At 52.4% G+C, this 27,828-nt stretch overlaps 1 protein-coding gene across 1 annotated transcript in view; it reads left to right on the plus strand.

Moving 5' to 3' along the window:
• Positions 1-27,828, plus strand: part of LOC115484910 (zinc finger protein 239-like) — a gene marked incomplete at its 5' end in the record, with an annotated part of 63,898 nt that overhangs the window by 19,074 nt on the left and 16,996 nt on the right. The window lies entirely within an intron of this gene.

Consider the following 27,828-nt stretch of genomic DNA (forward strand, 5'->3'; position numbering starts at 1 on the left):
TTTGTGACAGACTGGAGGAGATTGTTGGCTCAAAACATTTCGTGTGTGGGGGAATGAAGGGGCAGGTCCAGCCTTGCCCTGCCCTGTAACCCCAGCCCTGCCCTGCCCTGGAACCCCAATCCCTCAGAGCCTCTATCCCAGCCCAGCAGTGCCTGCCAGTCCCTGGCACAGCACAGGCAATGCTCCACAGCCACCTCTGGAGCCCCAGCCCAGCTCCTGAGGGACCAAATGAACCCAAGGCCCACCTGGGGGAAGGGCCCAGGAAGACCAAGGGGTATTTAAGGCTGAGCACAAGGCAAGCACATATCCTGACCCTGCATCCTCTTGGAATTTCTATCTGAACACTGCTGGATCTAGGAGTTGGTAGCTGTGTGCGCTCCTCTGTATCTTTTTTGTCTTTTCTTCTTTCTGTGTCTTCTTCTTCTGTTTCTGTGCTCCTGTAAATTTTGATTAACATTAAATTGAACAGGCTTTGAGTTTGTGAAGTCGAATGGGCCAAGTCAATGCTTTGAGAAGTGTTTTTTGTTGATTGAATGTCTGTCGTAGTTTGACAGGAGAAGAATTATAAAAAGTAACACAAAACCTTTTGTGTAACTGACAATCTGTTAAACCACTGAGATACTGAACACGCCTCAGTGAAACACATCTGTTAAAGATGAAAAACCCAGGAACCTCCTCTTTCCTTTCCAGTCAACAAAGAAGCAGCAGGCCCTTGCCCCGGCCCCCATCTCAACCAAACCAAACCAAACCAAACCAAACCAAACCAAACCAAACCAAACCAAACCAAACCAAACCAAACCAAACCAAACCAAACCAAACCAAACCAAACCAAACCAAACCAAATCAAACCAAACCAAACCAAACCAAACCAAACCAAACCAAGCAGACCTGCTGTGGGCCGAGCCCCTTCCCCCCTCCCCAAGCCGCTCCCCCCCTCCCCCCCATCGGCCCCAAACCAAACCCCAACAACTCCCAAACAGGAAAACAAAAGAGGCTACAAAACCCCAACCAGAACAAAGCTAGCCACAGCTATTAAAATCTTACCATCAAGTCCCCTTCTCCCAACACAACTTGAACTAAAAACTCCTACAACCTACAACCCACACAAAATAACCCTACAACTAAAATAAAACACAAAAAAACTCCCAAAAAACTACCAAAAAACTAATCCTAAAAAAACCCAACCACAACTTCCACCACAAGTTACTGGCAGGTAAGGTGTTAATCCTTCCAATACTTCAATCCTCCCTCAAGTAAAAGAACAAAACAAAATACAAGCTTATTCAAAAACACATAAAACCATCAAAGTAAGTAAAGAAGAAATTAAATCCCAAAAAAAAAAAGAAGAAAAAATACCCTAATCTTAAAACTAAAATCTTCTTAAAAACTACAAAGAAAAAACTCATTTTTATTACATATAAAACTAATAAAAATTTAAAATATTCAAAATAATATCAAACAAAAACTTTCATATTAAAATAAACAAATGTTAAAATAACTGAAATTTCATCAAAAGTTTAAACAGATTAAAAAATACAGTAATAAGCACCCCCAGGGAAGATGCATATTCCCAGAGATAAAAATAATTTTAGAAGAAAATAATAAAAAGTTATACCTTTAAAAACTCATCTTTAAAACAATACCTCATAAGTCAACATGGCCCCTCAACAGGCTGTAAAAAAGCTTTTAGCAATAAAAACAACTTCACAAAAACAAAGTTCCCCAGACAACTGCTATCCTGACAAAATTAAGAACCACAAAAAAACCTATTTTTTTCTTTTGTAAAAAATAATCTCCATAATCTTTACAAGTAAAACTTCTCTCTCAAAGTAAACTAAAAAAAAATCTATTCTAGAAATGGTAAACTAAATAGAAATTTTAAGTTTAGTTTCTTTACATTGTCAGTAAAATAATAAGTTGAAAAGAACAAAAAGTGTTCAAACCAGTTTATTTTATTTCTTAGTACCTTTTTCCTTTTATTTATTTTTAATAAAATCTTCTTTATGCCTTTTAAAATTTTAAGCTTACTTTACCATTCTCCTAGTCCCATCTCCTAGCAAAATAAATACATAAATAATTAACCGACACTAAAATCCACCACACTTATCAATTAAGAAAGAAATTAATTAAGAAATTAATTAAGAAATCTCAAGATTGGAAAAATCTTAAATTAACAAACCAAAACCACTACAATACCATAATAAACCTTTTGCCAATGTTTCTCTGATTTTCTAAAGTTGCCAGTAGAGGATGTTTTGTTGTTTTGAGGTCCTGAGAATCTCTTGTTGGTGTTACTCCAGTGAATCCAACTCAGAGTACACAAACAGCTGTAATTCCTTTTAAATGTCTCCTTGAGAGAATTGTTTGGGGGATGGGAGTCAGGGCTTGTCTGTCCTGCTTGGCCCAGCCCAGGCAGGGCTTTCCCAGCCCCATTCCACACTCCATTTCCCAGCTGGAGCCCCTGGTGCCTCTGAGTTGTGCTGCCCCAGCCCCAGGGACGCTCTCCTTGTCTGCCCATTCCCCCACGGGCTCTGGGCAGGGATGGCTCAGGGGGGCTGCTGACATCCTCAGCACCTTGGGGGCTGCTGCTGAATTTCACAGCTCCAGAGCCTTGTTCAGCCTTCAGCTCTTCAGTGCAGGAATTCAGTGTCCCAGGGCTCATTAACATTCAGAACACCTTAACAAGCCAAGCCTCTGGGAATATTTGATTTTAATTTTCAAATCCTCTGTGGTTAATTAGACAGATTTCAGTAGTGTATTCAAAGTGAATACATTATATTTAAAATGACAGTGAGAAAACTTTTTTACCTTCCTGTTTAGGTATTTTTTACTCCTAATAAATTGATATGTGCAATCAACAGTTGACACTGAATCCAAGCACCTCCTCATGCAGTTTGAACAGATATGAAAATCAAGGCCCTTCATGGCTGACAATCAATCAGACTCTGTCCCTACCCCCACCCCACCATTTCCCCCATCCAAGCCCTGGCACTCAGAGCAGCCTTGTGCAAATCTGAGCTCCCTCCAGCCCAGGCTGCACCTGCAGCTTTCAGCTCCTTGGCTCCAACTCCCACCTGCTTTCCTTGGAGAAGGAGCGGCCTGAGACACAGAGGGATGTTCATGTATTGTCAGCCAACAAAGCCAAGGGAAGGCACAGCTCCAGCAAATGCAAAAGTCATTCCTCTGCTGGATATTAAATCCACTTTCCAGAGCAGACAGTCTCAGAGCAATGGAAAACACCTTCTGTGCCCAGCACAGATTCCAAGGTCCCCCCAAACCCTCCCTGCCCCAATTCTGCCCAGATTTGCTCTCTGCACACACCAGTCACAGGCTGAAGTCAGGAGCTCCCTCCATGCCCAGAGAGAGGAAAAGATGGAAAGGGAATGAAGAGCTCTCCTGTGCAGAGCCAAGGTCCAAGTGCAGCCCCTGCAGTGGGAACCACAACTCATCAGGTTTGTGTCCTTTGGGCTCAGGGACTGGTGACACCCAGAGGCACAGAAAGGTTTCTTGCCAACAAACACAAGTTGAATATTTGAACAGTTTCATAACCATCACAGCCCTTCCCTTGGCTCTCTGTGATGTCCAAGCAGCATCTGACACATCTCCCATCCCTAAAGGAATTCCGTACAGGAACAGTTTTAGAGGAAGATATAAGAAAAAGTAATTCTGTGATAAACACAGAAAGGGTGTTCACTAATATAATTTTTATTTGAACTTTGGAAAGATTGGGCAACGTCTTGCAGCTCAAAGCATGAAACCAGTCTGTTGAGAGGCACTTGAATGACCAGAGAGCATCTGGAGGAGAAAAGCTGGGAGCAATGGGAAGGACAAAGATCCAGCTGGTCTAGTGAAGAGATGTCCTTTGACATGGTCATTTAACCAGAAGACCTGGAAACACATGAAGAAAGAGGGAGAGGAAATAATAGGCTGAATATTGGTGACATAAATAGACAAGAAGATCAGTATTTCTTCTCCTTCTGCCAACAGTAAACCTCCAGGAAATTCCTGTTCCTGGTGGGAAAACACAGCTATTTCTCAAAAGTACTTGAGTGACCGAGATAATAAAGATTTGTTCATAAATTATGAAACTAACAGTATTAAAACCTTAATGTGTCCCTTTCCAGGCAGACATCAGCTGTGTGCCCATGAACAGGCAGTGCCACTTGTGCCCTGAGGTGCCCAGCTGGGATTGGATCTCTCCGAGAGCACCTGAGGGAGAGCAGAGCAACTTGCAAGCTGCAGGTCCCTGACAGTCCCTCAGGGCTCCTGTCCCATCATCATCTGCTCTGCTCCAGTCTGGAACAGGGCCCAGCATGGTGCCGGGATCATCAGAGAGCTGAGGTGTGTGCTGGAATTCAATGCCCTCCCCATCCCACAGCAGCCCTGCATTTCCCTCCTGCAGCCTTGGTCTCCAGCACAGCCATGGAGGCTCTTTGGGCTCTGGACTGTTCCTGCAGCCCCCAAGGGCAGCTGAGCTCTGCCTTTGGCACAGTCAGCCCTGGCCAGCGCAGGCCATGCTCAGCAATTCCCTGTCTGTGCCAGGCCTTGCTGTCAGCCCCGGCAGCAGCTGCGTGGCCCCTTTGTGGCCTGTGCTGGCCCAGCCATGGTGGCCCAGCCCCTGTGCAGGCCCAGCCCAGGCCAGGAGCATTGCGGCGGGGAACGGCCCCTGTGCCGTGGTGCCCACAGCAGCTTGGGGCTCTGTGCCCCATGGCCTCCCTGCTGGGCAGCCTCTGCCAGCTCCTGCAGAGCCCGTGGCACCTGTGGGCCTGCACAGACAGCCCTGCCCCGGGCTCTGCCGGCCTCTGGGCCAGCACAGAGGCAGCCAGGGCTGGCCATGGCCGGGAACAGGCCCTGAGCCCCGCAGGAGGATGGAGCTGGGCCACGGCCAAACTCAGCCCAGGGCAGAGCTGGGCTCAGCAGCCAGGGCTGCCAAGGGCTGGGGACAGAGGCTGGCACTGACAAATGTCCTGGGCCCCCTCCCTGCTCTGTCCATGCTTGCAAGGGCACAGAGCAGCCTCCTCTCTGGGCCACTTGCCTGTTTTCAATGCCTGGCACAGGCGCTGGCCCTGCCCCACCAGGCCTGGCCTGAGTCCTGCCCCTGCCCGCTCAGCCAGGCTGAGATGGACACTGATGGTGTCTGGGCCAGGCTCTCGGAGCCTAGCCCAGCTCCCTGCAAGCTCTCCCAGCTGCCCTGAGCTCTGGGCAGCACCAAGGGCCTCTCCCCAGCCCAGCCCAGCCGGCTCTGGCCCCACAGCTCTGCTCAGGCCAGGCTGCTCTGGGCACTGCCCCACGGCCTCAGCCCCTGGCAAGGGCACAGCAGCAGCTGCAGCTGCCACAGGACTCAGCCCCAGCCATGGGGGAAGGGGCTTGGCCAAGGCACAAGGAGGCTCCCTGGGTGCCCTGCTCCCCTCTGGCTGAGGTGCTGAGAGCTCTGCAGCCCCTGCTGCCATCCCACCTGCCCAGGGCAGCACAAGAGCCCTGGCCTTGGGGCCCTCCAGAGCTGCTCCTGCTCCAGGCCCAGGGAACATCCCAAAGCTGGGGCAGCCACAGAGCTGTGCCCATTCCTGTTCATTGCTGCTCTGATGGGGAAGGATCCTCAGCCACTTGGAGGTTGATTAATTTTATTACTGATTAATTTTATTACTCCAGAGTCCTCTTGTTTCTTTAGTTCTTCAGTTCAGGAATTCACTGAAAAAGGCTCATAAACATTTGTTCCAAAACACCTTAACAAAAAAAGCCCCAAGGAATAATTCAAATTTTCAGTTCTTCTGTGGTTAATTAGACAAATTTCTTAAGTGTATTTAAAGTGAATCTGCTATATTGAAAAAAAAAAAAGCAGAGACAACTATTGTCCTTTTTTCTTTTCCTGTTTATTGTTTGGTATCAGCAATGTCCAATTGACATTGACCCACAGCACCTTCTCATGCAGTCTGAATAGGTAACAAGATCAAGACCCTTCATGGCTGATAATTAATCAGACTTTGTCCCCACCCCACCATATCCCTCATCCAACCTCTGGTACAGAAATGGTGCAGCCAGCAGGACCAGGGCAGTGATTCTTCCCCTGTGCTCAGCACTGGTTGGACAGAACAATGTAAGGTGACAGGAATGGGCTGCCCAGGGAGGTGGGTGAGTCACCATCCCTGGAGGTATTTAAGGAAAGACTGGATGTGGCACTCAGTGCCATGGTCTGGGTGACAAGGTGGTGTTGGGTCCCAGGTCGGACTTGATGCTCTCCAAGCTCTTTTCCAGCCTGGCTGATTCTCTGATGATTGTGACACTGCAGGGCCCTGGGGAAGCAAGGGGCCATGGTGACACTGTGGGGCCTGGTGGCACTAAGAGGACCATGGTGACACTGTGTACGACATGGCAGCACAGAGCCAAGGGGCCATGGTGACACTGTGGGGCTGAATGGAAGCAAGGAGTCCATGGTGACAGTCTGGGTCCTGCTGGAACCACAGAGGCCACTGTGACCCTGCAGAGCCTTGTGGATCCATGCAGTGCATTGTGACAGAGCAGGACCTGGTGTCACGATGGGGCCATTGTGACACTGCAGAGCCCCATGGAACCAAGGGGCCTATGCTGCTCCTTGGGGACTCATGGAATGAAGGAAACATGTTTGACACCATGATGGCCCTTGGGACCAAGAGGCTGCTGTGACGCTGTGCAACCAAGGAGAGCATTGCTGCACTGCCAGACCTCATGGAACCAAGGATCCATTGTGACACTGCAGGGCCTTGGGGGGGGACAACAGCACCATTGTGACAGTGTGGGCCCCAAGGATCCAAGGGACTTTGTGACACCAAAGGGTCCCATGGAAACAAAGCGACATTATGACAATGGGAGGTCTCATGGAGTCATGGAGACCATTGTGACACTCTGGACCCTCATGGAACCCTGGTGACACCAAGTAGGCTGGAAGTATGGAGCTGCAGGAGGGTTGGAGGGCTCTGCACAGGGCCCTGGACAGGCTGGATCCAGGGCCCAAATCCAACAAGTTGAGGTTTAACAAGGCCACATGCCGGGTCCCACACTTTGGCCACAACAACCCCTGCAGCACTACAGGCTGGGGACAGAGTGGCTGGACAACAGCCAGACAGAAAGGAACCTGCAGGGACTGATGGACAGCAAGCTGGACATGAGCCAGCAGTGTGCCCAGGTGGCCAAGAAGGCCAATGGCTCCTGGCCTGGCTCAGGAATGGTGCGGCCAGCAGGAGCAGGGCAGTGATTCTTCCCCTGTGCTCAGAACTGCTTAAGCAGCACCTCGAGTGCTGTGTCCAGTTCTGGGCCCCCCAATTCAGGAAGGACATGGAGGGGCTGGAGCGTGTCCAGAGAAGGGCAACAAGGCTGGGGAGGGGTCTGGAGCACAAGTCCTGTTCAGAGCAGCTAAGGGAGCTGGGGTTGTTCATCCTGGAGAAGAGGAGGCTCAGGGGAGACAAGGCAGTGTCAGGGCACATCTTGGACTTGATGATCTCCAAGGTCTTTTCCATCCTTGTTGATTCCGTAATTCTTTGAAACCACCCTTGGAGCAGTTGCAGGAAGAGCCCTGGGCCTCCTCTTCAGAAGCTCCAGCAGCCCAGGTCCCTCAGCTTCTCCTGCAAGGTCCAAAGCCCATCCTGTCAGTCCTGCAGAGCCTCTGCAGCTCCTCCTCACTGCCCAGAACAGGGAGCCCCAGAGCCAGACACAGCAGCCCAGATGTGCCCCCCTGGCCTGGGGTGCCTCTGGCAAGGGAGCAGCAGGAGGCACTGCAGGAGCCTGCAGACAATTCCTGCAGCACTTGTAGGATGATCCTGCTGCCCTAGGGACGTTCCCATGGTGCCAAGTCAGGAACTGCAATGGGGAGTGGGGCCAGAGAGGGAAGGGCAAACAGGGATGGGCTGTTTGCAGGGGAGGGAACAGGGGTGGGCAAGAGGAAGAAATTTGTAGCGGAAAGAGTAAAGAAAGCAAAGGTGAAGCCAAGGAAATGCTGAGGGCAGTTTGGGGGTGGCTGCCAGGCAGCCCTGGCTCTGAGCAACAGCGTCTGCAGTGGTACAGGAAACTCCCAGCTGATGGGAACAAACTTTCTGGCTGAGTGCAGAGGCCAGGACAAAGCTGAGTGGTTTCCCTCGTGTCCCCCAGCCCTTGCTGGCCCCAGGGGGTGATAGCATTTGTGCTCCCTCAGGTTCATGTCCCCACACCAACAGCCTGGGGGTGCTCCCCTGCTCTGTGCAATGCAAACAGGGGCTCCTGAGCCAGTGCTGCCGTGTCTGTGCCTGCAAGGATGGGGCACCTGTGTGAGCTGGGGGAGAGGCCAGGGCTGCAGAGGGGGGATGTTGTTGGCAGCTCCATGAGGACGCTCTGGGACGCTGCCCTGGGCTGTCCAGCACACTGGGGATGGATCAGCCCCTGATCTGCTGCTCCTTCTCATCTCCCCCAGGGCCCTTGCAGAGCACCAGCCATGCTGTTTGCCCCCAGCCTGCCCACGGCCACCCTGGGGCTGCTCACGGGGGTTTTCTGTGCTGAGCATTGGCCTGGGTGTGTTCTTGAGAGAGCCTGGGCAAGGAGCCTGGAGCCCTCAGGGCCTGGCCTGAGGTGTCAGTGCTGCCCCAGCAGTGCCCATGGCCTGTCCCTGCTGCAGCCCTGACACTGCCACCCCCAGGGCTGTGCCCAGCCCGGAGAGCACTCAGGCCCTCCAGCAACACCAGGGCCAGCAGGGCAGCGGGGCAGGGCCACAGGAGCAGCACTGGCAACACCAAGTGCTGCTGCTGCTGGGCACAGCTGCTGTGCCAGCACTGATCTGCCCCCAGCTCTGCACACAGATATTGCTGCTGCAGCTCCAGAGAAGGCAACACAAGGGCATCTCTGCAGAAAACTTTGCTGGGACATCCTTTGGATCCATTAAGGCCACCAAGAGCACAGCCCAAATTGACACTGTCTGTGGCCACAGGGAAGGTGGAGAGAAACAAAATGAAAAATTACACAAACAATGACATTTCTTTGGGGATAATATTAAAAAACTAAAAAAAAAAGGAAAGAAGCACAAAAACGGGAACAACAAGAAAAACCAAATATTACTTTTATTAAAATCAAAGATTACTTTTATTACAGAAATTGGCCAGCACTTAATTGTTTCTGAAACCGTCCAGTGATCAGTCTCCCCACTGCAGCCTTGAGCTCCTGGTTCCTCAGGCTGTAGATGAGAGGGTTCAGGGCTGGAGGCACCACCGAGTACAGAACTGACAGGGCCAGATCCAGGGATGGGGAGGAGATGGAGGGGGGCTTCAGGTGAGCAAATGTGCCAGTGGTGATGAACAGGGAAACCACGGCCAGGTGAGGGAGGCAGGTGGAAAAGGCTTTGTGCCGTCCCTGCTCAGAGGGGATCCTCAGCACAGCCCTGAAGATCTGCACATAGGAGAAAACAATGAACACAAAACAACCAAGTCCTAAACAGGCACTAACAGCGAGCAGCCCAAATTCCCTAAGGTAGGATTTGGAGCAGGAGAGCTTGAGGATCTGTGGGATTTCAGAGAAGAAATCCCACAGATTCCCTGCCTTGCCATGGCACAGGGGCAAGGAAAATGTATTGGCCGTGTGCATGAGAGCATGGAGAAAGGCACTGGCCCAGGCAGCTGCTGCCATGTGGGCACAAGCTCTGCTGCCCAGGAGGGTCCCGTAGTGCAGGGGTTTGCAGATGGACACGTAGCGGTCGTAGCACATGATGGTCAGGAGATAAAACTCTGTTCCAATGAAGAACATAAAGAAAAAGAGCTGAGCAGCACATCCTGTGTAGGAGATGGTCCTGGTGTCCCAGAGGGAATTGTGCATGGCTTTGGGGACAGTGGTGCAGATGCAGCCCAGGTCAGTGAGGGCCAGGTTGAGCAGGAAGAAGAACATGGGTGTGTGCAGGTGGTGGCCGCAGGCTACGGCGCTGATGATGAGGCCGTTGCCCAGGAGGGCAGCCAGGGAGATGGCCAGCAAGAGGCAGAAGTGCAGGAGCTGCAGCTGCCGCGTGTCTGCCAATGCCAGCAGGAGGAAGTGGCTGATGGAGCTGCTGTTGGACATTTCCAGTGCCTTGGTATGGGGATCTGTAAAAAAAGCAATCATGGAATAGTTGGGCTTGGAGAGGACTTTAAATATCCCAGCACAGCCTGGGGGCACTTTCCCCCACTGCCTGCCCAGGGCTCTGCTGCCTGGAGCTGTCCCTGCCAGCAGTTGCTTCCCGGTGCCCAGGGCTGGGCCCTGCCAGAGCTGCCAGAGCCCAGCCCAGTCCTGGGGCCTCAGCTCTGCCCTGCAGACCCCTCCCAGCTCAGACACTGCCCAGGAGCATCTCTGGCTCTGCAGGCTCTGATGGCAAAGTCAGAGCAACCCTGAATAAGCTGGAAAAGCAACACTGATGCTGCCTCTAAGGGAGCCTGTGCTGATTTCTGTCACTGCCTCATTTATTCAGATCTGTGATAATTTTTTTTTTTATTTTCAACCTGAACTGAGAGATAAATATCTTTGTGCAATTTCCCATCCAGGCAACCCAGAGCAGTAGATAAACAAAGCAGGATTTTCCCTTTTATACAGCCCCTCCTTTGCTGTGCTCCCTGTATAATCTACTTGGAAATGTTCTGCGCTTAAATACCATGATGGGAGCAGTCCTGAACAATGCAGCATCCTCCCCACAGAAGGAGAACACTTCCAAGCCTTACCAGCTGTCTCCTCCCACCCAGATCTTGTCCCCCAGTTCTGGGAGCAGCCCCAGGGCTGGCTGAGAGCTGTCCCTGGCAGGCAGCAGAGTCCCTGCCCCAGCACAGCGCCCTGGGCTGCAGGACCCTGCTCTGCAGGACAGCCCTGGGCACCCCTGGCTGCTCTGCACAAGAGACAATCAGAGAATGTACTAACAGAGTCTGCAGGCATTGGGATGTTCCAGCTTTAGGAGATCACTGCAGGAGCTGCAGCTGCATTGTCCTGCAGCCAGAGGTTCCTGTGCCAAGGGCTGGCAGGGATTATGCCCCAGGCACTTCTCAGCACCTTCCCAGCCCTGACTGATTGAAGCTCTCTGTGCCTCTGTGCTGTGCCTGGGGTGGCTGCAGGCAGTGCCCCAGCCCTGCTGGGCTGGCAGAAGAGCTGCTCATCAAGAGAAATGTGCTTTTGAAGCTCTTCTTGGTTACCAGGAGCTGCCTCTGTGCCAGGATCCCAGCCCAGCTCAGCAGCACAGACACAGCACAAGGACTTTAATGAGCCTCTGGGGCTTTGTGCTCAGGCCCTGAACATCAGTCCCTGAGAGGGAGATGAAAAAACCTCTCCAGAACTCCAAGTCAGAATCCAACTCCAAAGTTTCTTGGACTATTAATGGGTCCCAGTGAGGGGCACCACTGAGAAAGTGTCCCCAGACCCCAGGCAGAGCAGAGAACTGGAGGCACTGATGGCAGGTGGGGACAAAGAGAAGCCAAGTCTTGGTGCCCTGGGGCACAGCAGGGTCAGTGCCACCAAGGGCTTGGAGGAGACACCTTGTCCTGAGGCACTGGGGCCTCCTGGCACAGCCCCAGCCAGGCTGGGCACTGTCAGCCCCTTGTCCTGCCCTTAGCATCCCCCCCTAGCCCACATCCCAGTGGCCTCAAGGATCTGCTGGAAGGAGTCCCTGGGGAGCCTTGCTCAGGAATGGCCCTGGGGGCTCTTTAATGCTCCCAGGGACTGCAGGGTTTTCAAAGGACTTTGGGTTTGGCTTTTGCCTTGGAGTCTCTGAGAGGTTTGTACAGTCATGGCCTCTAATTATCTGCTGCAATTAGTCCCCGGAGAGGCTTTGTCAGTAACAACACTCAGTGGGGCTCATTAATGCTTTAAGGTACTTCAGTTATTTAAGGTACTTGGTGTTTCCCTTTGGATACAGACTCTGGGAGAGGTTTGTGCAAGCATGGCCCCAATTATCTGCTTTAATGAGTCCCTGGAGAGCTTTGTACTGACACTCAGTGGGGCTTGTTAATGCTTTGAGATATTCAAGGTTTTTAAGGTACTTTGGAGTTTCCTTTCCACACTGAGTCTTCTGAGAAATTTTTGTGCTATCCCGGCCACCAGTTCTCACCTCCAAGGAGTCCATGAGGAGCCTGTGTTGGAGATGGACCTCATTTGGACCCATTAACACTTTTAGACCCTTTGGGTGTTTCCTCTGACTTTGACTCCTGGAAGGGTTTGTGCAATCTCTTCTCAGGCCCTGAGGTTCCAGGGCTCAGCTCCAAATGCACAGCGAGGCTCATTAGGATCAAGCAAGTCCTGACAAAACATGGCTCTGCCTTGATTTCCCTCTGCTCTTGTGCAGTTCATCAGGAAGATTTCCTTTTACATTTATGGAGAAATATTTCAGTGATTTTCTAGGAAACGTGTATTCCTATTTTAAAGAGTGCATTTTATTATTGTTCTCTTTAGAGAAGAGTTGATCACAGCATTCTGTGATTGATATTGATCCAGGGTCTCTCCTAATGAGGTCTGTCCAGGTCAGAGAAGTTGTACCTTGAGAGCTGACCCAGTGTGGACAACCTTGCCCCACATTCCCCAACCCCATGTGAGAAATGATTTTCACTTTCAAAATTTTAAATGGTTTTTGAAGATCTTATCAAAACACAGCAGAAGAATGAATAAAGAAAAGAACACAGCACTGGGAGCAAAGGTTTCAGTAAACATGTGCTCTTCTACAAAATGGATGTTCTGTCTTTTATACCTCTAGCCCCTCCCAAAGCTTTATCAATTGACTCCTTCACTGTCCAGTGGTGCAGATCACTTTCCTACACCTTGATTGGAGGTCAGGTGCTGCCATAGTAACAAGCCAACCCTCCCAAATGCCCAAACTACTGAGGCCATCCTGTGATAACAATGCCAGGGGGAGGGGAAAGATAACCATACACTGACAAAACTTCTCTTAACATATAATTAATATTCTCCCCTTAATTGTGAGAGTCAACCATAGCACTACTCATCTATTACAAACCCCCCTTTTCTTTTTCTATAGGTCATTTTGCTTGAACAATTAAGTAAAAAATTTCTCTCTCTCTTGAATGAGTCATACCAGCATCTGTTGATATGGGCAAGGACAGTGGGAAGAGGAGAAAAAATCTCAAGTTTTCTTTAGACACACTTATTTGGAATGGACAAAAGGGCATCACAGAGGTCCAGTATGGCTTTGACTCCTATCTACCTTGCTTATGTGGCTGCTGCCCACAGTCAGTGTATCTTAGGGGTGAGTACAGAGGCCAACTCAGTCCTGCCCTCCAGTCCCTGTTGAATTAAAAGACCACTGAGGAATGACAGAGGTCTGGTCTGGCCTTTTGTCCCTACCTTACCATGCCTATACGGTTGCTGCCCACAGCAGGGCTATGGAGCCTTCTTGGTAGAGAACAAAGGGGCCAGCCTGGTCTTGCCCTTCTCTCTTTGTCTTATTTTTTTAAAGAAGCTGTCCTATTACCTTTTACAGTCTCTTGTGTACTTTCTCTCAACAGATGCTGGTAATTCTCACCCATTAAAACAGGAAGACAGTTCTCAAGCTGGTTGCTGGAGGCTTGACTCTACTTTTTGGGGGTCTTGGTGTTTTTCTGTTTTTTTTCAGTCTCTGATTGAGAGTCAATCTCGCTTCACCTAGCCTGGATGTTATAGTCCACTCTTTGGGTTCTTCTACTGGGCCTTTGACTCCGTTGCCATGAGTCCATCCCCACTCTGCAGTTCGCACGGCCGATTCGGTGGTGAGCAGTACCTTGAAGGGACCTTCCCACTGAGGAGTCAGAGGCTGATCTCTCCATGATTTAATCATCACCCAATCCCCAGGATAATATTATGGATTCTGAAATCCAGAGTGGTAGTTTGAGGAACTGCCCTTTTATGTCTCAGCCTTTCTAAGGTTTGTGCTATAGACATAACTGATGTCTTGGCATTGGCTTCCCCGGCCTCATTGGTGGCAACCTACTGGGGTGAGGTCAGGGAGGGCAATCCAAACATCATTTCATAGGGTGACACCCCCAGATCTTACCGGGGTTGGGTTCTAATTCTTAATAAGGCCAAAGGGAGACATTTTATCCATGACATTTGGGTTTCCATCATCAGCTTAACTAGAGCTCTTTTCAAAGTTTGATTTATTTTCTTAACACAATGGGGACTTGGTGGATGCCTTGGAGTGTGTAATTCCCATTTTACTCCCAGGGCCTGAAGAACTTTCTGAAATATCTTCGCTGTGAAATGAGTTCCCCAGTCTGAATCAGTCTTGTTTGCCATCACATATTGGGGAATGATTGATTCTAGAAGTGTTTAACTCACAACACTGGCATTGGCTCTAACAGTGGGTACCACCTCTACCCAATGGGTCATGTGATCGACTATCTCTGGCAAAAATTTCAACTGTTGTACCTGGGGAAGCTTGGTAAAGTCTACTTGGATGTTTTGAAAGGGCCTTAAGGCTAATTCTCGCCCTTCTCAGGGTGTTATCCTCATTATTTTCTTATTCACTTGTTGACATTTCACACACTTTTCAGTTACTTGCTTAGCTTTTCTGAAAATTCCTGTGCATCCCCAATTCCTTAGAAATGGATCAATTAGCGCTTGTGTACCCCAATGCGTTGTTCCATGTATGCCTTCTAGCATTTTCCTGGCAAAGGGTTTATTCAACATTTGCCTCCCATCTGCTAATCTCCACTTCCCTTCGTTATCTTTCTTGGGTCCTATTTTAAGGAATTCTTCCTCTTCTGTCCCACTGAATACAGAGACGTTTTGCATTTCTCTCATGGCTGTTAACACTATTATTAGTTTTTCTGTCTCTGATTCAGTTGCATTTTTACCTTCTAAATCTCCTAAATTGTTCCCTCGTTCCTCCTCAGTCGCCCCCTTTTTATGTCTTTTAACATACACCACTGCTACTTCCTCTGGTAATTGTAAGGTTTCTAACAATTCTAAAAAAATTTTTTTGTGAATCAGTCTCTTTCCCTTTGAATTTAATAGCCCCCTTTGTCACCGACATGTTTTATGCAAAATCCTCTCCTTAGGATTTTTCCCCTCCTGAGAGCTAAGAGGCCTCAGGAACAAACTGTAAACAATTCTTATCTGCTGCTGTGGAATGCAACGGGGAGGTCTGTGATTGGCCTCGTCAAACTGTTTCCAATTAAGAGCCAATGACAGTTCACCTGTCCGGCCGGTCTCGGTCTGAGAAGACCTTGGTTTACATTCCTTTCCTATTCTTAGCTTAGCATGGTGTTGCAGGTTGCTGCAAGGCGACCTGGTTCTGGGATCCGGCACGGTGACCCAAATACAGAGTCACTCGGTCCATATGCTGCGGACACCAATGTGGTGGATAGCAAATGGCGTTTATTCAAAGGTTTCAGGGGTATTTATGGCTTGGGTAGTTTGTGTCACTTCCTCTGCCCTTGTCCTGGGTGCAGCCAGGTAGCCAAGGTCAGACTGAAGGTGAGGAGGGGTCTTCCTGTCTACACGTAACAGCCCGAGATCTTCCGGCCGCAATCCCTAACTCTCCCACATTTCCCCCCCCACCATGATTAGTAAAAATCTTATAAAGTTATAAAATGTAAAGGTTACAAAATTTCATGGGTTAGTAGGATTAGTGTAAAATCGTGTGTTAGTAACTTTAGCATGCTTTAAAGTAATTGTCGGCGCTCGAGAAACAAAATGTTTGCCGTTTCTAAACGCCTTTTAACGAATAACACTAGTTTGTTTAATATGCAAGGCCCGAAGATTAGGGTTAGTAAGATTATAGTGATTGGGCCTATTAGGGTAGAAATCAGCGTGGTGAGCCATGGAGACTGGTTGAACCATGACTCGAACCAGCCCTGTTGAGCTTCTCTGTCCATTTTTCTCTGGTTCAGCCGGTTTCTCAGTTCGGCCATGGAGTCTCTGACGACTCCGGTGTGGTCTGCGTAAAAGCAGCATTCCTCTTTCAAGGCAGCACACAGGCCCCCCTGCTGCATGAACAAGAGGTCCAGTCTTCTCCTATTTTGGAGGACAACTTCTGAGAGTGAGGAAAGGGATTTTTCCAGCGAAGAGATGGACTTCTCGATCCTTTGCAGGTCCTCATCGATGGTCATTTGCAGTTGGGACAGTCTTTGGTGTTGGGTCGCTAGGGCTGAGACGCCTGTGGCCGTTCCAGCTGCTCCTAGGCCGAGCAGCATGGCTATAGTTAAACCTGTCAATATTTCTCTTTTGTGGAGACGGCTGGTTTGTTCGAAGAGGTAGTACACTTCTTCGTCTGAGTGGTACCGGACTCTAGGAACAATTAGAACTTGGACACAAAAGTCGTTAGAGTGATCGAATTTTTCAAGGAGTACACATGGGCTTACTCCGGATCGGTGACAGACCCACATCCCTGATGCAGCTGGGATCACCCACTGGAACTTCCCTCCCTTAAGTTTGCCAAATTCTTTGCAGACACTGCCCGTCTGCCTCGCCAAGGTTGCATTGCCGAAGCATTTGCCTTGGCCCGTAACCTGACTTAGGGTAATGCCTCTCCGGGGGGTGTCCCATCTGCATTGGCGTGGATTGTTTGACTTTGAGAAGATGAATGGGAGATCGAAGGCAACGCCTTCGTAAAAAGGGGGTTGTGCATCATAGCATAACCAGCATGATTCTGTGAAGTTTGGGTTGGACTGATTTAACGATATGAAGGTAGCATTTAGCACGTTTATGAATGAATTGGAAAGGTTCGGTTCGGCTAGGAGACTGGATGGGGAGACTAGTTCTGACTTCTGCGTATCGGGGCTAGAACTACTGTTAACTGTGATCTCTTCCCTGGGTTTGCTCGCTACTAGAACCGGATTGGGTCCGACTGATTGGGACATAGAGGCTGGGAGTCTGATAATTTGCATGTTCACCCACTCTTTTGACCCTTGGACGGCTACTGTCCATGTTCTGCCCGTGGTCCAACTGGGGTGATTTGGCTGTAAAACTGTCATGTTGTAGTTAGTGCATTTCCGAAATTTGGGGATTTTATGACTGTTTCTATGGAAATTTCCATGGAAAAAGAAGGGTGTTTTGCAGCCAGTGGGTGCCCAGGTGAACTGCAAGAACCTGTCACGCTCTTGTGGATCCCACCCAGGCCCCGATGGTCTGGCATCTGTAACAATGGTTTCGCAGCCCCAATTCCCACAATATCCCCACCCTGGGTGATTGCAGTAGCTTTTTCCTGGGTTTGAGGCTGGACACCAGTAGGTTAGGTACGTTTGTGTGACGTGTGGGGAAGAAGGGTCTACCTTTGGTCGTCCCGGAAACAAGTCGGTAAAGCGGAGTATGAAGGATGGTGTGTTTGGTGTGGTGACTCCTTTGAGCACCTTGCCACTGCTAAGGTGTCGCATGACCCACCTGAATGGCTGATGAGGGTAGTGGTCTGGGCTGGCTTGCCCTCTGGCGACAAGCCTCAACAGCAAAAGCACACAGAAACACCGTTGATGTCTGAGTCTCGCCCGCGCGGCTCTCTCGGGCGCTGCTGGACGGCTTGGTGGTCCGTCCTCTGGAACGGGGATGTACGCGTCACGAGGACGCCCCACGAGCATGTCCTGTAAACAGAAACTCACAACTCTCATCAGTCTCATTCTGCTCATGGTTAAGATCGGGCTTGATTGACTTAAGCGGACACCATTTAATGTGCCCGTCCTTTTTGACAGCCGCATATCCCCGCCCCGTGAGCACCAATCTCCAACCCTGTTCCCACTGCCCCAGTTCGTTTTTGATCACCACCCGCGGGCCCTCCTCTAATGCTCGAGGTGCCCAGTGTTTCTGAGCTGGACTGTTTGTTTCATCCCCCCTAGGGTATTGATTTAACGCTAGCAGCGCAGTTGCCAGGATGCGCGCTTGGTCACTCGGGGGAATGGCATTGGAGAAGCCTTCTGCCTTTGCTAGCACTTCTAGCTTAGCTTTCAGAGTCTGGTTTGCTCTTTCGACGATGGCTTGTCCGGTGCTGTTGTATGGGATGCCCTGCACCAAGGCGATGTTCCATTTCGAGGCGAATGTCTGGACTGCCTTTGAGATGAAGTTTGGGCCGTTGTCTGTTTTGATTTGCTTTGGAACCCCAAGCCATGCCATGGCTGTCAGCCAATGTTGGATGGTCGCTTTGGAGTCCGTCTTGAGATGCTGTGTGACCACAATCATGCTGCTGTACGTATTTACGGTAACTGTACGTATCTACGGTAACTGCGAGCCACGCTCGAGGTTTCAACAGCTGGCATTGTGTAAAGTCTATTTGCCACACTTCTGAGGCTTTGAGACCTCTGGGGTTGACACCACTCGACCATAGTGGCAACTTCTGGCAATGTGGGCTTGTTGCGACGACGTGCTTTGCGTCTGCAGTAGAGATTCCGCACTTTTTTGCAAGCGCTTTCGCTCCGATGTGAAGGGTTTTGTGCAGGAGGATAGAAAAGAAGCAGTCTTTGATGTCGAGCACTGCACAAGGTTGTCCTCTCGGTATCATCGAGTTCATGGGTAGTGACGTTTGGACAGGTCCCATAGGCTGGATTCCTGGGATGACGGTGACGTCTGACCCTGTGTCCACCCAGAAGGGAAGGCAGATGGCCAAGTCGTCGGAGCTGTTGTGAAGACGAGACACTGCCCACACGATCAGTGGGTGCTTGCCCACCTTCGTGGCAACGGCCACCCACGGGTCCCATTCCCATGCTTTCATGGCCAAAGCCACCCAGGGACCTCTTCCCCAAGGGGCTGTTTGTGGTATTCCTGAGGTGCAGGTGGGTTCGGTTGGACCATTGGCTGGGCAGCAAAGTTGGACATTCCCTGAGGGGTTGGCAGTGGTGGGCACGGGAACCCTGTGCCACATTGAGGGTTGTTGTAGCTGGGCCGTTGCATGTTTCCAGTGGGAGGAGGCTGGATACGGCCCGGGTGCCCCCTCCCTCTGCCGTTTCCCTGATGCTTGGGTCTGCATTCCTTAGCTACATGCCCTTTCCTGCCACACGCCCAGCACGGTCCCCTAGGTTTTCCCCGGCGTGATGGGGCAGCTGCTGATGACTGTCTTGATTGGGGGAAGTTTATTGCTGCCTGCCCAGGCTGGCCTCCCTTAAAGCGTGCCATCACACTCGTTATTGCAGTGTGAACTGCTGCTTGAATGGGAGCTAGGTATTCTTTATTTGCAACGTGTCTGATCATGTCAGCTATACTGGACCCCTGTGCTCCGGTGACTTTAAACAGGAAGGCATGTATCGCGGCTGCGGGTGCCCAAATCGCGACAGCTGTTCTTATTTTTTCCCAATCGGTGAGTTTGTGTTGCGATTGTTTCCCGATATTGCTTAAGGCTTTATTCGGTTTCGCTTGAAACCGCGTTAGTTCTGCTCTTTCAGCTTCCGAGTCCCAGCCGGACTCGGCCAGCTCTTCCGGGCTGTCTGAGCAGCTGTTGCTTGACTCAGAGTCGGAAGTGGACTGCCGATAAATTTCCGTCGCTCCGTGCCGTTTTGTTCGGCTCCGACCCCGCTCCTCCCTTCGGGGGTGGTACCACTCCCGCCCCCTGGGCTTGCCCTGCCTCCCGCAGGGAGGGATCTCTCCCTTATATGGTGGCAGTATTGAGCGCGGCCCCCGATCGAATGGGCGCTCTTTGCCGCTCCCCCGTGCATGCGCGTCAGCAACTACTCGCGCCTCCAGGCTTTTCCCGCCATGGATTCGCGTGCCCCGCCCATCTCCTGGATCGCCGGCGCTGTGTTTTGCCCTGTGCGGCGGCGGCAGCGGCGGCAGGGCCGCCCGCGCGTCCGCGCCAGCCGCCCTCCCGATGCCCCGGGTCCTCTCTGCCAGCTCCCCACAAAAGGACCGCGCGCGCCACCGCGCCCCCGGCGCTGAGCCGCCGGCGGGCGGGGAAGGGATGGACAGAGGAACCGCGAATTCCCGGAAAAGTTCCGTGGGGGGTCTAGGACCCGGCGGGCTCCGTGGAAGGATCAGGAGGTCCCCTGGGGGCTCCGGGTGGTTCGGGCGAGGACTCGGGAAGGGTTTCGGGCGAGGGCTCGGGAGAAGTGGAACGCGCCCGGCCCCCTCTCCAACTCAGAGCTGGAGTCTGTGTCCCAGTCGGAAGTCGACTGGTCGGACGCTTCCAGGCTGCTCTGTCTTTTTCTCGGGCTCCGGCCCCGCCCAGTCGGAAGTCGACTGGTCGGACGCTTCCAGGCTGCTCTGTCTTTTTCTCGGGCTCCGGCCCCGCCCCTTCTTGCGGCGGTCGGACTTTTCTCTCCCCCTGGGGTCCCCCCGCCTCCTGCTGGGGGAGGTCCTTGCCCCATAAGGACCGAATGTGAGCTGAGTGCTCTGATTGGTCATACGTTCCTCCGCGGGGGCCGCCCCGTCCCCCCGCTCGCCCGCGCATGCGTTGTTAAGCGGGCTGACTCCATTTCCGCCCGGCGCGGCTTCCTTTCAGCCCAGAACACACACCTCCCTGCCATTTTCAAACACATATGGAGGGGGTGCGTCCCTGTCCTCCCGTTCGGGGTTCGGCGGTTTCGCCGCCACCCTGGCCTCCTCCGTGAGCCCCTGCCAAAACCACCGCGCGTCCTCCTCCCCCCGCGCGTCCTCCCCTTCGTCTGATGGTAAGCCGATGTGCTCGGGACGCCGCGGTTCCGGCGTCCGCGGATTTTCGCCGCCGGTTTGTTCTAAGCCCTCTGCAGTTTGTGTCGCCGCGCCCATCCTCAGCTGCGGCGTAGGCAATAAACATTTGCTCGCAGCTTTCCAAGTCTCCTGTTCTTCTAATGCCCTGCGTAGGGCCTTCTCTACTTTCCCCCACGCTTTGAGGGCTTTACCACTGCCTGAGGTTTTTAAAGTGGCGGTGCATCTTTCCCACACCTCCGAATACAATATATCCACAGGACATTCAATTGTCCGGAGCTCTAAGAGTCTCGCAATAGCAAGATTAAAATTCCTGAGCTCACATTTAATCCCCTTTTGCTCATGAGCCGAACTTACGACCTTCGCGATTGGTTCCATGTCTCTCGCTGGTCCGGGAGCGTCCTCCCCACCGCACTAGACCCGCTGTGCAGCCGCCGGCCCCTGTCCAAGCGATTCCCGCACCCCGGGTGCTGGTTCCCGGGTTTCGGCACCAGAATGTTGCAGTTTCCTGCAAGGCGACCTGGTTCTCGGATCCGGCACGGTAACTCAAATACAGAGTCACTCTGTCCACTCACTGCAGACACCAATATGGTGGATAGAAAATGGCGTTTATTCAAAGGTTTCAGGGGTATTTATGGCTTGGGTAGTTTGTGTCACTTCCTCTGCCCTTGTCTTGGGTGCGGCCAGGTAGCCAAGGTCAGACTGAAGGTGAGGAGGGGTCTTCCTGTCTACGCGTAACAGCCCGAGATCTTCTGGCCGCAATCCCTAACTCTCCCACAGAGAGACCCCTCCCCAAAAGCCCCCAGGAACCCTCCCCAAAAGCTCCCAGGGCCCTTCCCCAAATTCCCCAAATTCTTCCCCAGAGTCCCACCAGACCCCCCTCAAACCCCTCTCAAGGACCCCTCAGACCTTCCCCTAACCCTCTCAAAACTCCCCAAGACCCCTCCCCAAAATCCAGCCCAGGACTCTCGAGGACACCTCAGGACCCCTCCCCAAATTCTTCCCCCGCACCCCTCGCCAAACCCACCCAACCCCCCCCAAATCCTTCTCAAACCTCCCTAAGACCCCCCCCCATGACCTCTCCAGGACCCCTCCCCAAATTCACCCCTCAGGACCCCTCCCCAAAACCCCCCTCAAGACCCCTCCCCAAACTCCCCACCAGGACCCCTCCCAAATCGCCCCCAAACCCACCCAAAGACCCCCCCAAAACCCCCACCAAGACCCTCCCCAAAATCTCCCTCCAGGCCCTCCTCAGGACCCCTCCCCAAATTCCCCTCACGACCCCTCAGGACCCCTCACCTGTCCCGGCGCCTCTTCAGCAGCTCCCGGAGCCCCCCGTTCTCTCCCAGCGCCTCCCGCAGGACCCGCCCGAGCCCGGGGGCACCGGGGGTCCCTGAGGGGGTCCCGGGGGTCCCTGAGGGGGTCCCGGGGGCGGCAGGGGGGGAGGGGGCGCCCGCTCCATGCCCGGCCCCGGGGTCAGGGGGCGCCGCTCCGGGCTCGTCTCTGATTGGCTGGAGCGGCGCGGGGAAGGCGGGAGTTGCTGAGGGTATGCGCGCGGTGATTGGTGGGTTTGAGAAGGAGGGAGGCGGGAATTGCTGAGGGAATGCGCTGGGTGATTGGTTGGCTTGGAAAAAGGGGCGGTGATTGACAGGAGAGGAGCGAGGGAGGCGGGCATTTCTGAGGGGAGGTGCGCGGTGATTGGTTGGATCGATGTACAGAAGGCGGGAGTTGTTGAGGGAAAACGAGCCTTGATTGGTTGGTTCCAGGCAAGGGAGGTGGGAGTTGATGAGAGAAACTGAGCAGTGATTGATTGGTTTGTTTGGGGCGGTGTGGATCGTGATTGGGTGATTTGGTGCGGGGCGCGCCGCTATTGGCTGGGAAAAGTCCGGGATTTTTAAAAGAACTTTCCCGGTTTTTGGGGGGAAAATTCCCGGAGTTTTTGGGAAAAATTCCCGTTTCATGGAGGGGAAACATCCCCGGGTTTTTTGGGAGAACCTTCCCGGAATTTTTGACACCAAATGACCCCAAATCACCCGAAAAAAACCCCCCAAGTAACACATAAAAAAACCCTAACAAACCCAAATAATCCGTAAAAAAAATCCCCACAAAACCCAAATAACTCCGAATAAACGCAAAACACGCCAAAAAACCCAAAGAACAACAAAAAAACCCCACGAAATAAATCCAAATAAACCCTAAGAAACCCAAAAAAACCAAAATAAACCAAAATAACGCAAATAAACCCCCAAAACCCCTCAAAATAACTTCCAATAAAATCCCAAAATACCCAGAGAAACCCCAAATAACCCTTTCCTCCCGTCCCCGCCCCAAAACAGATCCTGGCCAATCACAGCGGGCGGCGCTGATGACGATCCAGTTGCTGGGCAAAAGCTGAAGACACCGGCCCGGCTCAGCGATTCCCGGCCAATCAGCGCCCGGCGCGGCTCTGACTCACCAGTTGCTAGTCAGAGCCCAGCGCCCTTCAACGCAAACCAATCAGAGACAGCACGGGGTAATTTCCAGCCAATCAGAGCGTTGCTCTCTGATGACTCATCAGTTGCCAGGAGCGGAATTGCGGGGGGAGAAGGTGACCCTGGGGATGGGGAGGGGGCCCCAAATTCAACCAAAGCGGGGTCGGGACCCCTAAAAAGGAGCAGGAGGGGCCTGGAACCCCCAAAACCAAACACGGGGAGGGGATTGGGGAAACGATGGGGAAGGGACCCCAAAATTGAGGTGAGAGGGGGTGGAACCCCCAAACAGGATGGAGTCAATTTTGTTCCGGGAATATATAAAGTAGTTTATGGATATGCAAAAGAGTCTATGAATATGCAACAGGCTGATTTAAGAGGAGACAAGGACCATGGAGCAAATGTTATTATGGCCACCAAGACCACCCAATTATCTATGAGGACACCACCTAATTAATCTGGTTTAATTACATCAGCCTGTTGCATATTCATAGGCCCTCATGCATATCCATCAACTAATTTACATATTGCAGGAGCTATTTTACATGGCCCCACCTTGGGGGTGTCTCCCCATTTCAGGAGCCTGCCTTGGAAAGGAAAATGGAAACCCACTCCCTCTGAATACTACTACCAATAAAAATAATAATAACAACAAAATTCATAATAATAATAATAATAATAATAATAATAATAATAATAATAATAATAATAAATCTCGAAATTAAGGAGCTCTCAGGCAAAGATATGGGACTAGAAATACCAGTTCTTTATTAGGAAAAATTGAAAATACAAATGCAAAAGTACAAATTTAAAAAAAACAGTGACAGAGTCAGAATCCTCTGGAAATCCAGAGGGAAAGGCTGATCCTCTGGGAATCCAGTGGGAGAAGCTGAAAATTCGGGAATCCAGTGGGAAAAGGGCGGATCCTCGGGGAATCCAGTGGGAAATGTGGATCCTTTGGGAATCCAGTGGGAAAGGGTTGATCCAATGGGAATCCAGTGAAGAAAAGGTTAATCTAGTGGGAATCCAGTAGCAAATGTTAATTCTTTGGGAATCCAGTGGGAAACATTGATTCTTTGGGAATCCACTGGGAAAAGGGCTGATCCTCTGGGAATTAAGTGGGAAAGGTCTGATCCCTTGGAATCCAGAGGAAAGGCTGCTGTGGTGTTCCATACCTGAGATTCTATCCAGGTAGGAATGCCTGGCTCCTCCCCTGGGCGGAGCATCTCCCAATGGCATGATGTCAATTGATCAGCCAGGCAGTGACACTCAGTGGCCCATTAACAGCAGATAATTAATAATTATTGGCCCATTAACAGCAGATATCTCTTGGAAGGACAGTAGGCTGTGGAAGAGATAAACTGCCCAATGCACAGAAGATAACTGCCCCACCTCTGACAGATGGCAAACACAACACACACTTATCTTGCAGTCCAGGACCTGCCCTCACTGGCTGCCCCCATGCTCCCGAGTTCATGGTGTCCAGGGAGGCTGCAGCTGCCGGTGCCGGAACAAGCGAGACGGGTCTTGGTTTCAGAGAGCTCCAGAATCCATTTCTGACCCCCAAAAGACAGGGCAAAGGCAGGGCCATGGGGTTTTTCAAGGGTATCCCAGGGGTGGAGTTTGGGTTTGGGTCAGGGGAGGAGTTCTTAGTAACACTAGAAGGGTGAGATCAAATTCCTGCCTCTTAGCAACAGGGGCACTCCACACAGAATGTGTCCCCAAATGGTAAATTCCCCATCAAACCTGTGAAATGGTGGGACTTCAGATATATTTGATCAATTTCCTTCATTTAAACCTGTTTGGGCTTTTTTTAAGGGATGAAGATGGAGCAGAGGAAAATTAAGGCCAAACCAACAGGAGAAGCAGCCAGGTGTGTTCCCAGCATGGATCACAGGGAATGTGGGTGACCAGGGCTGTGCCCAAAGTGGCTCCTCCAGTGGGGGATGGAGCTGGAGCAGCACACGAAGCTCTTCCTGCACTCGGGGCACTCGCAGGGCTTCCCTTACTGGTGCCTCCGTTGGTGTTGGGTCAAGGCAGAGCTCCGTGAGAAGCTCTTCCCACACTGGGGACACTCGTAGGGCCTCTCCCCAGTGTGGATGCACTGGTGGGTGATGAGGGTGGAGTTCTGCTTGAATCCCTTCCCGCAGTCAGGGCACTGGAAGGGCCTCTCCTCTGTGTGAGTCCAATAGTGCTGGAGGAGATGGGAGCTGGTCTTAAACCTCTTCCTGCATTTATCACACTCGTAGGGCCTCTCCCCAGTGTGGATGCGCTGGTGGCAGGTCAGGGTGGAATGCTGGCTGAAACTCTTCCCACACTCCCCACACTCGTAGGGCCTCTCCCCAGTGTGGGTCCTCTGGTGACTGATGAGGGCGGAGCAATGGCTGAAGCTCTTCCCACATTCCCCACACTCGTGGGGCCTCTCCCCAGTGTGGATGCGTTGGTGCAACACAAGACTGGAGTTGTCGCCTGAAGCCCTGCCCGCAGTCGGGGCAGCGGAAGGGCCTCTCCTCTGTGTGCATGCGCTGGTGCACGAGGAGATCAGAGCTGGTCTGAAACCTCTTCCTGCACTGATCACACTCGTAGGGCCGTTCCCCTGTGTGGGTCGTCTGATGCCCGATCAGGTCAGAGTTCCACCTGAAGCTCTTCCTACACTCCCCACACGTGTGGGGCTTCTCCCCATCACAGACCTGCTCATGCAGCACCAGCTCCGAGCTCTGGCTCCATCTCCGGCCGCCTTCCTGGCCCAGGCTGGCTCTTTCCCCCTCAGATCCCTGGGATCTGCGTTTGCAGCCCCTCCTCGTGCGGCATCTCCGGGGCTTTTCCTCCCCGTTGGCTTCCTGCGCCGTGGAGCCGCTCAAAACAGCCTCTGCCACCAGGTTCTGCCATGGGGATTTGTCCTCCCTGCTCTCCATGCTCAGCTCCGGCTCTGGGGGAGGAAGGACAAGGACAGGATGGGATTTGCCTCTGTGCCACAGGCAAGGGGAAGGAGATTCCCACAGGGCTGTCCTGCAGCCAGGGCCGTGCTGGGCTGGGAGATGGAGCAGGAGAGAGGGGAAAAAGGCATTGACTTCCTTCTCACCTGCCTCAGTGTCCTGGGACATCTTCCTCTTCCTCACAGCCTCCCAGGGGTGGGCAATGGGAAATCCTGGCTTGGGGAAAACAAGGGATGAGATGTTTGTAGGAGCGTTGGGGGTGGGACAGTCGGGAGGGACGGAGACCAGAGATCTCTGCAGCCAGGTCAGGGAACTTGGGGTTCATTGCCAAGGGCCTGGGCACAGGGGCCCTGCTGGGAGCTGCAGCCACAGCTCAGAGCAGGCCCGAGAGAAGGGAGTGGGAGAGAGGATGAGAGGGTGAGAGAGGAAGAGGGCAAGAGCAAAAGAGAGTAAGGTTCCCGTCACAGCACAATAAATCTTCTCCTGTGTTGAATATTCTATTTCTCACTCTCCAATCCAGTACAAGATACAAATCCTATAGCATTTACATACAGCCTATAAGAATCATTACATCACCAAACCGTGTTACATTTTAAACCCTAAAAACTCCTCTTTGGACCCCTTCTGCTGAGCTAGCAGGGTCTGCTCTGGCCCTTGGACCTCTCTGCAAGCAGAGGGAATTCTTTCATCACAAGGGGATTACCTTCCATTATTTACTAGTTGTTCAGTAACTAAGGTATCTCAAAGCTTGCTTTCATTTCAATCCTGCACATACTTCCTACATTCTCAAAATCTATTGCCAGACAATCAGATTTATAAGGCTTTCCTGTTTCATCTTCACCAACACACGTTGAGTTTGAAGATCCCACTGCCCGAGTGCATCTCTACAAGTCCCCGGCCATCTGGGCTCCAGAAAAACCTCCCAAACACCAAGATTCAGCCCTGAAAAAGCCTCCCAGGAGTTCCCCGTCCCTGGTCCCTCCCCTCTGGTGTTCGTGGTTCCCCCCTGTACCAGCTGCTGGGGGTCACACTTGGATTGGGGGTCCCCCTTCTCCTCGGTGCCCACCCTACCCAGGCTGCTGGCAGTCCCAGCAATCCCAAAGGCTCCCCCCTCTCCGCTCTCCCCATTTCGGGATGCCGGGGCTCTTTGGGCTCCCTTCTCCCCTCATTCTCTGCTCGGGGCTGCAGGGGCTCCCAGGAGTCCCCCCTGCCCCTCTCCAGCTTCTTGAGGGTCCCGCCAATGGCGGCGATCTCCCCTCTCTGGGCTCCCCACTTTGGGCTCCTGGGGGACACAGGGCTCTGCTCCTCCAGGCTGCCTCTGCCGCCAGCCGCCACCGCCACCCCACGATGTCCCCCCAGGGGCCTTTTCCGCTCAGCCTTGCACTTCTCCATTCTCCAAACATCCCCCGAAAAACCCCACTCAGGCACCCCCCGGGATATCTGGGCCGAGCTCCCCCTCCCCGCTCACCTGCGCCATGGGGGGGGCGATGATCCCACAGGTGGGGGCTGCGAATTCAGGCAGGGCTCGAGCGCGTGGTTCCGGCTGCTCTGTCCTGATCCGCCTTTGTCCCTCCTCTTCCTCCCGCTCCTCCTCTTCCATCCCCTCTCCTGCTCCTCCTCCTCTGTCTTATCCCCACCTCTTCTCCTCCTTCCATCCCTCCCCTACCATTCCTTCTCCTCCTCCTCTTCCTGAACCCCACCTCCTTCTCCTCCTTCTATCGCTGCTCTCTCTCCGCCTTCATCCCTCCTCCTCCGTCCCTTCTCCCTCTCCTCCTCCTCCCTAACACCTCCTCCTTCTCCCCCTCCATCCCTCCCCTCCCGTTCCCTCCCTCCTCCTCCTCCCCTAGCAGCCCCGACACCCTCGGTGCCCCGTTCCCGCAGCCCTCGCAGCCCTGGGC

This window comes from Serinus canaria, chromosome Z (assembly GCF_022539315.1).
Source record: "Serinus canaria isolate serCan28SL12 chromosome Z, serCan2020, whole genome shotgun sequence".
NCBI lineage: Eukaryota > Metazoa > Chordata > Aves > Passeriformes > Fringillidae > Serinus > Serinus canaria.